The sequence below is a fragment of the Hemitrygon akajei genome, chromosome 7 (assembly GCF_048418815.1).
Source record: "Hemitrygon akajei chromosome 7, sHemAka1.3, whole genome shotgun sequence".
Classification (NCBI taxonomy): Eukaryota; Metazoa; Chordata; class Chondrichthyes; order Myliobatiformes; family Dasyatidae; genus Hemitrygon; species Hemitrygon akajei.
The window spans coordinates 117377413-117388680 of record NC_133130.1 but is presented as its reverse complement, the minus strand read 5'-3'; the positions used below and the strand labels follow the sequence as shown (position 1 = coordinate 117388680).

General features: G+C 51.1%; 1 pseudogene; it reads right to left on the bottom strand.

Annotated features, from left to right (window-relative positions):
• Positions 1-2594: 2594 nt before the first annotated feature.
• On the bottom strand, positions 2595-7395 carry LOC140730147 (double-stranded RNA-specific adenosine deaminase-like; annotated as a pseudogene).
• Between the last annotated feature and the right edge of the window lie 3873 nt (positions 7396-11268).

Genomic DNA, 11268 nt, shown 5'->3' with positions numbered 1-11268 from the left:
AGGACCTTCCTGCCCAGCAGAACTGTCAACCCGAGCTAAGGACTGCGTGTGGAAAAGGCACCCACCCCACCCCACTCTTAACCCGAGTAACTCTCTTTAAATTGTCTATATCATTGGATTTAAACTATATTCGATTATAAACATTTTACAGATTTATAAAGGAATTTATTAAATTAGATTAGATTAGATTCAACTTCATTGTCATTGTGCTGAGTACAGATACAAAGCCAAAAGAAATGCAGTTAGCATCTAACCAGAAATGCAAAGAATAGTGTTATTTACAAAACAACTGTGAATAAAAAGTAAGTGCTACAGCACACAGATATAAAAGTACTGAGACAGTACAATTTGGGTGCAATACTGCTTAGCGCTGTGATGTGAGGTTCAGCAGGGTCACAGCCTCAGGGAAGAAGCTCTTCCTGTGCCTGCTGGTGTGGGAGCGGCGGCTCCTGTAGCCCCTACCGGATGGGAGGAGAGTAAAAAGTCCATGGTCAGGGTGAGATGCATCCTCGATAATGCTTTTCACCCTGCACAGGCAGCGTTTATGATAAATGTTCTCAATGGTGGGCAATTGGGTGCCAATAATCCGCTGGGCAGTTGTCACCACACGCTGGAGTGCTTTACGGTCCGATACGGGACAATTGCCATACCACACTGAGATGCAGTTGGCAAGTACGCGGTGTCATCTGCGAACTTGATTATGGAGTTAGAACCGTGTACAGGAACGCAGTCATAGATGAAAAGCGAGCACAGAAGAGGGCTCAGCACACAGCCTTGAGGCACACTGGTGTTCAGGGTGAGAGTGGAGGAGGAGAGGTTGTCTGACTTAACAGATTGGGGTCTGTTAGACAGAAAGTTCAAGGTCCAATTCCAGAGGGATGAGCTGATGCCAAGCTGGTGAAGTTTGGCGATCAGCTTGGAGGGGGGTCACAGTATTGAATGCCGAACTAAAGTCAATGAACAGCATTCTGACGAAGAGTTGGGGCTGTCCAGGTGGGTCAGGGCAGAGTGAAGTGCCGTGGAGATGACGTCCTCTATTGACCTGTTGGTGCGATAGGCAAATTGATGGGGGTCCAGGGTAGTGGGCAGACAGGATTTCAGATGTGATAGAGCCAGCCTCTCAAAGCACTTTGCAATGATGGGGGTGAGTGCAACTGGGCGGAAGTCATTCAGGCCCGTGGCAGTGGAATGCTTCGGAACTGGCACGATGGTGACGATCTTGAAGCTTGTGGGGACAACTGCCCGGGCCAGGGACATGACGCTCTCCAGTACGTGTGCTGGAATTGGTGCTGAAGAACAGAGTCAGCACCGTCCAGCCAGATCTTAATAGTCCTCATTGTGGGTTTCACACGTTTAATGACCGGGCTGTACCTGGGAAGCAGAAACAATGAAAGGTGGGCGGACTGTCCCAGGTGGGGGAGGGTAGAGGCTTTGTAAGCCTCAGCCACATTTGTGTAGACATGATCTAAGGTTTTATTTCCCCTTGTAGTGCATGATACATTTTGGTAAAATCTTGGAAGCATGGTACGTAGGTTGCAGTGATGAAAGTCCCCAGCGACAATAAAGGCTCTGTCTGGATGCGACGTCTGCAGCTTGCTAATAGCGGCTCTGAGGCCTGTCATGGCTACTTTAGCATCAGCATCCGGTGGAACATAAACTGCGACAGCAATGATTCATGTAAACTCTCGCGGTTGATAACAAGGTCTGCACTTAATAACCAGGTATTCCAGATCAGCACAGCAGTAAGTGTCAGCAGTGATACAGTTAGCGCACCATGATCGATTCACGCAGATGCAAAAACCACCTCCCCTGCTTTTACCCGTCGCTGCTGCAGCTCTGTCAGCCCTGAGGACCGTGCGCCCTTCCGGTTCCACCACGTTGTTTAGGACATCGCCGTTTAGCCACGTCTCCGTAAAAACATGACGTTGCAATCCATAAGCCTTCTCTGTGTGAGGGTCCAAGTCCGTAGTTGGTCCAACTTGTTTGTCAGAGACCGAACATAGGTGAGGAAGATGCCAGGTAGCGCTGGCCGGTGTGGATTTAGCCTTAGCCTAGTACGCAGACGTCCACGTTTCCCCCGTCTGTTTACGGTCTCAACGCTGGCGCCGGGCTCTTCCGGTCGGAGCGAGTTGAATGCAGCTCCACGGTGTCCTTACCAACTCCGGAGGTAGCTGGTCGAAGTTGAATGGATAGTCCAAAACTGAATTGGTGCATCGGTAGTTAATGACCGGAAGTGATTGTTTGCTGTAAGTGTAGTTCACATAGCCGAATCGAGCGAACACACAGAAAGCAAGCAGATAAATTAACACTATTTTTCGAAATCAGGTGAGACACTGAGCCTCGCGATGCACACACGCTGTCGCCATCTTGAACTGAATAGAGGGTGCAGTGAATGCAATAATTATGGAATTATATGCACTTCTCTTTAATAGGTATGTGTGTGTGTGTGTGTGTGTGTGTGTGTGTGTGTGTGTGTGTGTGTGTGTGTGTGTGTGTGTGTGTGTGTGTGTGTGTGTGTGTGTGTGTTTAAACTCTCTACAACCTCTGTACAGAATTGTTCCCCGATCCACCCCAACACAGCCCTGAAGAATCAGCTACGCCTCGCTCTTCATGAAACTTTTCTCCTCCGAAGGCTTCTGGATCCAGTTTCCATAGTTCATCTGCTCCAGGGCTGTGAAGAACAGGCTCCAGGCGGCAGCCTCCTTAGTGTCCGGGTAGGAGGCCAATCCCAGCAGGTCCTGGCGCCCGGCGGAACAGATCATACAGGTTGCTTTTGGATACGCGTGAGATGTCCAGCTGGGGTCATCCACTTTCCCTTTGGTTCCAACCAGGACCTCCACCTCAGACCCGTCCGCTAGGGATTAGTTCACACTGGACTCCTTCGTTTTCCCGGTCTGCCGCGTCGAGTAGCACGCGCCAACCTGGCCGATCTGCGGGTGATTCAGCGTGTAGGGATAGCGATGTTCGAAACTCATCACCTTCCCTGGACGTGCGACGGCAGACTGCGCGAGCCATGTGCCCGTGGCTGTACAGGTAGCCCAGGGTAATGGAACTAAGATAGACTGGGGTGGATGAAATGTGCCAGCAGGGTCCCCTGAAGGCCCAGCACATTCCAGCACAGGATCTTGTCACTACAGGACATGGTGCTGTTGCAAAGGAGTGACTGGGGACGTACCCAAGTGCAGGACACAGACACAAAGACAGGGTCGAGAGGTGCTAACACACTCGCAAACGTGGAACAGATAACCAGGGGAGTCTTGACTCGAAGACGAGGTTTTTGTAGAATACCTAGAGAATGGAGCAGAGCTTAGAACTAACAGTCCTAAGGGACCAGGAAACGAGGTTAACACTCACTGGAATCGACCAATGAACTGGCAACCCATGGCTGTGATGTCAGAGTTCTCATCCTGTATTCTCTGATGGGAACCACGTGTGCTGTAATTAAGTGAACTAGCAGCAATTGGGAATCAGACGACGGGAATTAAGGCACAATCAAGAAGATAGGAGTGAGATGGGGGACAGACAGATGGGACTATGACAGTACCCCACCCCCCCCCAATGGGATCCCCCAGGCTTGTCTGGATGGTCCGGATGAGGGAGCGGGGAATCCAGGATGAAGGAGCGGGGAATCCAGGAACGTTCCTATGGGCCGTCTCCTTCCCAGTCAGCCAGGTATTGGAGGCCTCAGCCCCGACGGGGCACATCCAATAGCCACAGGACGGTGTACACCAGGTGGCCGTCGATGATCCGGGCGGGTGGAGAGGGTTCAGTCAGAGGGCACAAGGGGCTGACGGATACTGGTTCTGATTCGGAAACATGAAATGTAAGGTAGACGTGCTAAGTCGGACTGCTGTGGGGCTGATGATACTTTCGATCTCGGAAGGTCCCAGGAAGCGAGGGGTGAGTTTCATAGGCTCGTTCTTGAGAGGAATGTCCTTGGACGAGAGCCACACCTTCTGCACAGATCAATACTCAGGTGCGGGAGTCCAATGGTGATCGGCAATCCTCGGGTTGCGATCGGCCGATCGGAGCAGGGCCGTGCGCGTGTCTTCCCAGACCTTACGGCACTGGCCGATACGGGCCTGAACAGATGGCACTGCAACCTCCTCTTCTTGCATGGGCAACAGCGGGAGTTGGTACCCAAGGGAGCATTCAAAAGGAGATCTTCCGGTGGCAGTACTAACCAGAGAGTTGTGGGCATTCTCTACCCACGTGAAGAGGTCACTTCAGCAGACAGGTTGTTGGTTGTTATGCGACATAACGCTGCCTCCAAATCCTGGTTGATCCGTTCCGTTTGCCCGTTCGTCTGTGGATGAAAGCCGGATGACAGGGCTTGACTTGCGAAACGAATTGGGGACCCTGATCGGAGATAACATCCGCAGGGATTCCGTGGAGGCAGAAGATGTGGCGGACGAGAATGTCTGTGGTCTCCTGAGCAGAAGAGAGTGCAGGGAGAGCTACAAAGTGCACCATCTTGGAGAACCGGTCTACCACGGTGAGTACGGTGGCGTTCCCATGTCTGAACGGGGTAATCCTGTGATGAAATCCAGGGCTATGTGCGACCAAGGACAACTAGGGACAGGTAGGGGACAAAGTAATCCGGCAGGTGGCCGGTGGGAGGCTTTTCCGTGGGCACAGACGGAACATGCAGAGACAAAGGGACGGATGTCAGCATCCACGGGAGGCCACGACAAGTGTATTTTCAGAAGAGCCAGACGTGTGCCCCCACTGGAGAACCTGAGATCTGATGGAATCGGGCACTAAAGGGCGATTGGCGGGTCAATTGCTGGGGTCAGGGTCATCCCATTGGGCCTCATTTACAATAGACTCAACTTCCCGAGTGAGGGCTGCCACCACACGGGGTGGAAAGGTCCTCCTTGGAATTGTATTGGAGGGAGAGCGCGTCAGGTTTCCCATTCTTGGTCCCCAGATGGTAGGTGAGAGTAAACTTGAATTGGCCAAAGGATAATGCTCAACGGGCTTGGCGGGAGTACAGGCGTTCGGCGGTCTAGATATATCCGAGGTTCTAATGATTGGTCCAGACGATAAACGGGTGTTCCGCCCCCTCCAGTCAGTGCCTCCATTCCTCCAATTCCAGCCTGACCGCCAGAAACTCCGGGTTCCCCACGTCGTAGTTTTGTTCAGCGGGGGACAGCCGGCGAGAAAAGAAGGCAGAGAGATGAAGCTCCTGGTCAGAACTTGAACGTTGGGACAGAGCTGCTCCCACCCCGGAGTCGGAGGCGTCGACCTCCACAATGAATTGACAGGAGGGGTCCGGTGAGACCAGGATGGGAGCAGACGTGAAACGGCTCTTCAGTTCAGCGAATGCTGGGTCAGCCTCGGAGTCCCAAGGGCTCCATGTAGGGGAGGTGAGTCGGGGGACTGTAATCCCTGATAAACTGGCGAAGGAAGTCCGCAGACCTGAGGAACCGCTGAAGTTGCTTGTGGGTCACTCTGCCACCGCCCGGATCTTCTCAGGATCTGCCCGCTCTCGGTGACGTAGCTCAGGAAGCTGACCGAGGGCACGTGGAATTCACACTTCTCAGCCTTCACACATAACTTGCTCTCCCACTTGACGGACGTGATGACTGTGTTTCCAGAGGCTGCTGAAGAATATTACGATGTCATCTAGATAGACGAACACAAAGCGGTTAATAAAGTCTCTCAGCCCATCATTAATCAGAGCTTGAAAAACAGTAGGGGCATTGGTGAGGCCAAATGGTACGACCAGGTATTCGAAATGACCTAGCGGGGTATTAAATGCCATCTTCCACTCGTCTCCCTCCCTAATTCTGACTAGATGGTAGGTGCTTCGAAGGTCCAACTTCCAACACGGGGTGGTGCTGATGTAGAGATGAAATGTTATTCCTGGTTTAATCTGTAACCTGTGCTGGCACGAAACGGCTGTCACCTGGAGATTTGGGGTTGTACTTCAACAGTTCGCTGTTCAGAAATCTTTTGAATCACCTCGGTGAGATAATCTCAGCATGACAGTTGTTAACAGTCTCAGCTCTTCCCCCTTAACGCATCAATTACCCGTGCCCAGGCCGACCGTGGTCCCCAGGTCCTCATCGCCCTTCGTTGTGATGATGGCGGCTAGGGCCTTGCGGCCCAGCAGGCTGTGCTGAATGCAGGCAGTCAGATTGGTGAAACACTGGTGGCTGAGCATGGCAATCCTGTCAGGCATCGTACCTGCCGACATGGGCAGCTCAGAGTTTAACTCTCCAGTCCGAACTGTCTTCTCAGCTTCACCAATGAGGACACGGAGCACGGCGTCCAACACTTCCTGTTTCACCTGCTTGAACTCACTGGAGGGAACCCCTGACCTTCGCCTGGTAGGTAAACCTTGGGTCATGAGGTGGGCCCGACTGAGCGGTCATCTTGAGCTCTGCGTATTCCAGAAGGCCGCTGATGGGGTTCTTATTCAGGCAGGTGATCAGTTCGCCCAAGCCTCCTGACTGGGCAGCGTCGAAGTCCATTGATGCCAGGGATGGTAAGGGGCTTTGTGCAGCAGAATTCTCTGAGGGCCTTGCAGGAAACTGAGGAGAATTCCCTCGGAGGAGGAGGACAGCTGCCTTTGCTGCAAACACCTTGGGCAGTTCTTTGCCGTTTGCTGTGGCAGTGGGAAAGGTCACATTGCCCAGTTTAACCATGATAGTGAATCTGGGGAGGTGTGGAGGCCCACTTTGCGAAACAGGCTGGAATTGGCAGGCACTGCCTGACCTCTGTGCGTGCTCCATCAACATGCAGACAGGGTTCTCCCCAGCAGGCAGCATCAGCTGCGAAGCAGTGCACGGTTCATTCTCGGCTTCATTCAGAGCAGTTGGGCACTCCAACGCCGCCATAGGCTGCTGCTGTGACGAAGGAGGAGGAATCTCGATGTCTTCACCCAGCATCTCCTCCAGGGCACCGGTTGCTGCGCCTTTCTTTGCGGTCTTCTCGCTGTGGCGGCCCGCATCCTGAATCGTGGGGCGTGTGATGGGCCCGCCTGATCAAGGAGCGTGAACTGGCCCTGCGAGTACTCCACGAGGCCGCTCACCGGATTCTTTGCAGGAAGCCGTTCTGTCGGCGAGGGCACCGGGTGCTGGTTGCCGCCGGGCTTGCCTGCCAGCCACCTCAGTGGCCGCGCTCACCCGGTTCAGGTCATCGGGAAGATCCGCAGCCTCTTCTCATGTAACACCACTCTCACACTCGATTGCCAGCGGACCGGCGCCCACGGGTCTGATTACAGTCGTGCCCTTCTTCTTCCACGGCAGAACCTCCCTTTTCCCATCCGAGAGCATCCAAATGGGCAAGAGGGCTACCTCCTTGTCGAGGTCACCTTGATTTTCCTGCACGTGGAGGGTGGGGTTGACCTGTCTTCAGCCCATTGTTCTTGGCGATCTCCAGGGCCATTGCCTTGCTCTTCTCCGAGAAGAAACGGAAGATTTTGTCCCTGGTGTTCTCGCTGGACTGCTCAGTCACACTTCATTGTCGGATGCCGGCTTCTCTTCCTTGACGGGGTGGGGGGGGGCGTTACGACACAGCGCTCCGGAACTGACTGCCCACTTTCAGACCTCACAGTGGCCTCCGCAGCATCAGCAAGGCACCACAGGTCCCTCCTTCCTCACACCTCTTCCCTCCAACAACTTGTGCAGGTGGAGGTTGAGTCTGAATTTCAAGTTGCTGGGCTATTTTACGTGCTGGTATGCCTTTCCCCAGTTTAAGCTTTCCCAGAACACAGATTATCTCCTGCTGAACACCTCCACCAAGGGAGATACTACAGAAGTTTGAAAACAGTTGATTCAGATTATCTTGGTCCCCTTCTGGGCCGGGGCAGCAGGCGGGTGGGGATAAGCGCCAGGCTGCAGGCAGACTTTTCCGCGGCTTACGTGTTTGGGGCTTGGCGGTGAACTGCGAGCAGCTGGGCGGAAGTCTCGCTGCTTCTGTTGGCAGTACACCGGGTCGCTGGGGCACAAAGGTAGGTGCTTGCCCAGTGAGAAACAGAATCTGCTGGTTTCAGAATTGATCGATTCCTGCTCCTTGACCAAAGGAACTAGGCACTGGCTGAATGTAGTTGGACAGTTCGTGTGGGTGATTGTAATGGCCGTCACTGGCGAGAGCTGTTTGCTTTACCTCTTCGTGCTCTTCTGTCACCGCCACCTCCTCTGCTCAGGCTCCTAATTAAGAGCCTTGTGGTGTGTCTTGGTCAGGTAGAACCAGAAAAGCCCAACTGAGTCACGGTCCCGACCGTCAATTCCTCATATTCTCCTAATTCCCTTTGATTGAGACACACCTGATTCTCACCTGGACCTGCAGCATGAATACCCTGGCTTTGCATCCACTCAATGCCAGATCGTTGCTTGAGCCGGTGTGGTAATTCATGTTGCTGGCCGCTTAGGATTGTGTATTCTAACTTTTACTTCAGTACCGAGGTTCACCTGTGTAACTCTGTCTCTCCGTGTCAAGATAAGTATTGCCTGTCGTCTGCCTTTCCTGTTTGCCGTTCAGCTCCAGCATGCCCTGTGTCCTGTTAAGTTTTGCCTGCCTCCTGCTTTTCCATTCACCCTCCTCTTTGCCGTTCAGCTCCACTCACGCCCTTGTCTGCATCCTAACTCTGTCTCCGTGGCAGTGTCTCGTTTGGGTCCGCCCGTTCTCTGAAACACAACTGACTAGATCCCTGTACCGGCTTAGGCCGCAGGCGCTGGCATATTCCTCAGGCTCTGACAGACGCTCGGCAGCACCGGGCGGCTTCTGTGTCTCTGATTCACTCCCACATTTTTCCCCCCAACACCTCCCTCTTTCACCCCCCTCCCAAACACCAGCTCCTTTAGCACCCTATTAACCTGTCTAGCTTCTTTCAAGGAGCTATGAACTTGGATTCCAATATCACTCTGCAAATCAACAGGATACAGCCCTCCCCACACCTACACAGAGCACCATCCCAGGAAAGCAGCATCTATCGTTGAGGACCACTGCTATCCAGGCCATGCTCTCTCGCTTTCCATCAGCAAAAAGCTACAAGAACTTCAGGACACACACCAGCAGGCTCAGCAACAGTTATTACCCCTTAGTCATCAGGCTCTTGAACCAGAGGGGTTAACGTCAATCAACTTCACTTGCCCCATCACCAAAATGTTCCCACAGCCTATGGACTCACTTCCAAGGGCTCTTCATCTCACGTTCTCAATATGTATTGCTTATTTATTATTTTTCTTTTATATTTGCAGAGTTTGCTCATGGGCTGTCTGTCAGTCCTGTTGGGTGTGGTCTTTCATTGATTCTATTGTTTTCCTTGCATTTATTGTGAATGCCCACAAAAAAAAGAATCTCAGGGTTGTATATGGTAACATATATGTACTTTAATAATAAATTTACTTAGAACTTTATGTTAAACGTATTGCCATGAACAGTGTACAGTCTCTCTGCGTTTCCATCCAGGAAACGGTACTGCAGCATAAAAGCCAGGATCAGCAGGCTCTGGGACAGCTTCTTCCACCAGGCCGTCAGTCTGATTAACTCATGCTGACGCGACTGTATTTCTGTGTTATATTGACTATCCTGTTGTACATAAAATTTATTGTAAATTGCACACTTGAATGGAGATGTAACGTAAAGATTTTTTCTCGTGTATGTGAAGGATATAGATAATAAAGTCAATTCAGTTCGAAGTACAACTCTTCACTTTCAGCAGGGTTAAACTCCATCTGCTGCTACTTCACTCATATCTACAAATGATCTATACCCTGCTATATCCTTCGTCAGTCTTCTACGCTGTCCACAAAACCACAAATATATGTTTCGTCTTCAAACTTATTAGCCCACCCACCCAGATAGTTTATAGATATCACAAACAGCAGAGGTGCCAGTCTGGAGCACCTGGGGGAAACGCACATGGCCAATGTGCCAACTCCTTGTAGGGAGCAGCGAAAATTGAACCCAGGTCGCTGCTGCTGTAATAGCACACCACACTGACTGCTCCACCAGCGTGCTGCAGGATGGCATTTTGTCCCGGAATCTCACAGCAAGGAGCAAGGGCTGACCAAGCTGGTCCTCATGTCATGAAGATTAACCAGGATTTCCTTTAAGAGGCACAAAACATTCTGCAGTTACTGGAAATCCAGAGCAACACACACGAAACTCAGCAGGTCAGTCAACGTTTTCGGCCAAGATCCTTCTTCAGGGTGACCTGCTGAGTTCCTTTGGAGGTTTTCACTTGAGGTTTAGGTGCCCTGTGTTTCTTCTTATAACACTGTCTTTGACTTCTCCATTCCCACCAAAAAAGCCAATCATAGAAACAGCAGGGTGACAAAGAGGTAAGCTGTGGATAATCATTAAAGAGGAAAGCTTGATTCCAATGCTTGCTACTTTGTATTGGATCCATATGGATTTTACTCAGCTGTAAAGTTAAGTAAATATTGAAGTGCTCCAATTTGGCTCCAGAAGAACATGTTGCAACTTATTTTCCAAGTCTTTTTCTTACTTCAGATCTGCCCTGCTATTCCAAGGATGTGTCAAGCACAGTATTATTTCTTTCTCCACAGAGTGTTTCAGTGTGATAAAATTTGCTTTCATTCTTACACATCAAGTCATAATTTGGATCTCTACTTGCTTTTTGGGAACAGTTTAGCCTTTTCAGCTGTGGAGGCATTACTTGTTAATCCTTTGAAAAGAACAGTCCTTGGAGTGCTTAATCACTCTGGGCCTGTACTCACCGGAGCTGAGAAGATGAAAGGGGGGGAGGCATTGAAACTTACTGAATATTGAAAGGACCAGGCGGAGTGGATGTGTCCAATAGTAGGAGAGTCTAGTACCAGAGGACAGAGCGACTGTGGAGGCCAAGTCATTGGGTATATTTAAAGCAAAGGTTGATAGGTTCTTCATTAGTAAGGATGTCAAAGGTTACTGGGAGAAGGCAGGAGAATGGGGTTGAGAGGGAAAGCAAATCAGCCATGATAGAATAGAGGAGCAAAACTTGATGGACCACATGACCTAATTCTGCTCCTATGTCTTATGGAAGAACTCTCTCCTGGCTATGTAATTATCTAGAGGGAATTTGCCATTTCTTGGGCACTGCACCATTTTGATTTGGATTTGCAGGAGAACTGTGAGTGTGGTAGTCTGAGCCAAGTTTGATTTGATAAACTGCTCGATGGGAATGGACGAACAAGCCTGTTATTATGAACATACAGGACAAACAAACAGTGCACTGGAAACGCTCAGCAGACCAAGCAGCTCCTGGAGGGACAGAAATTGTCAATGCTTTGGTTCATCAACGATTCCTCCTCT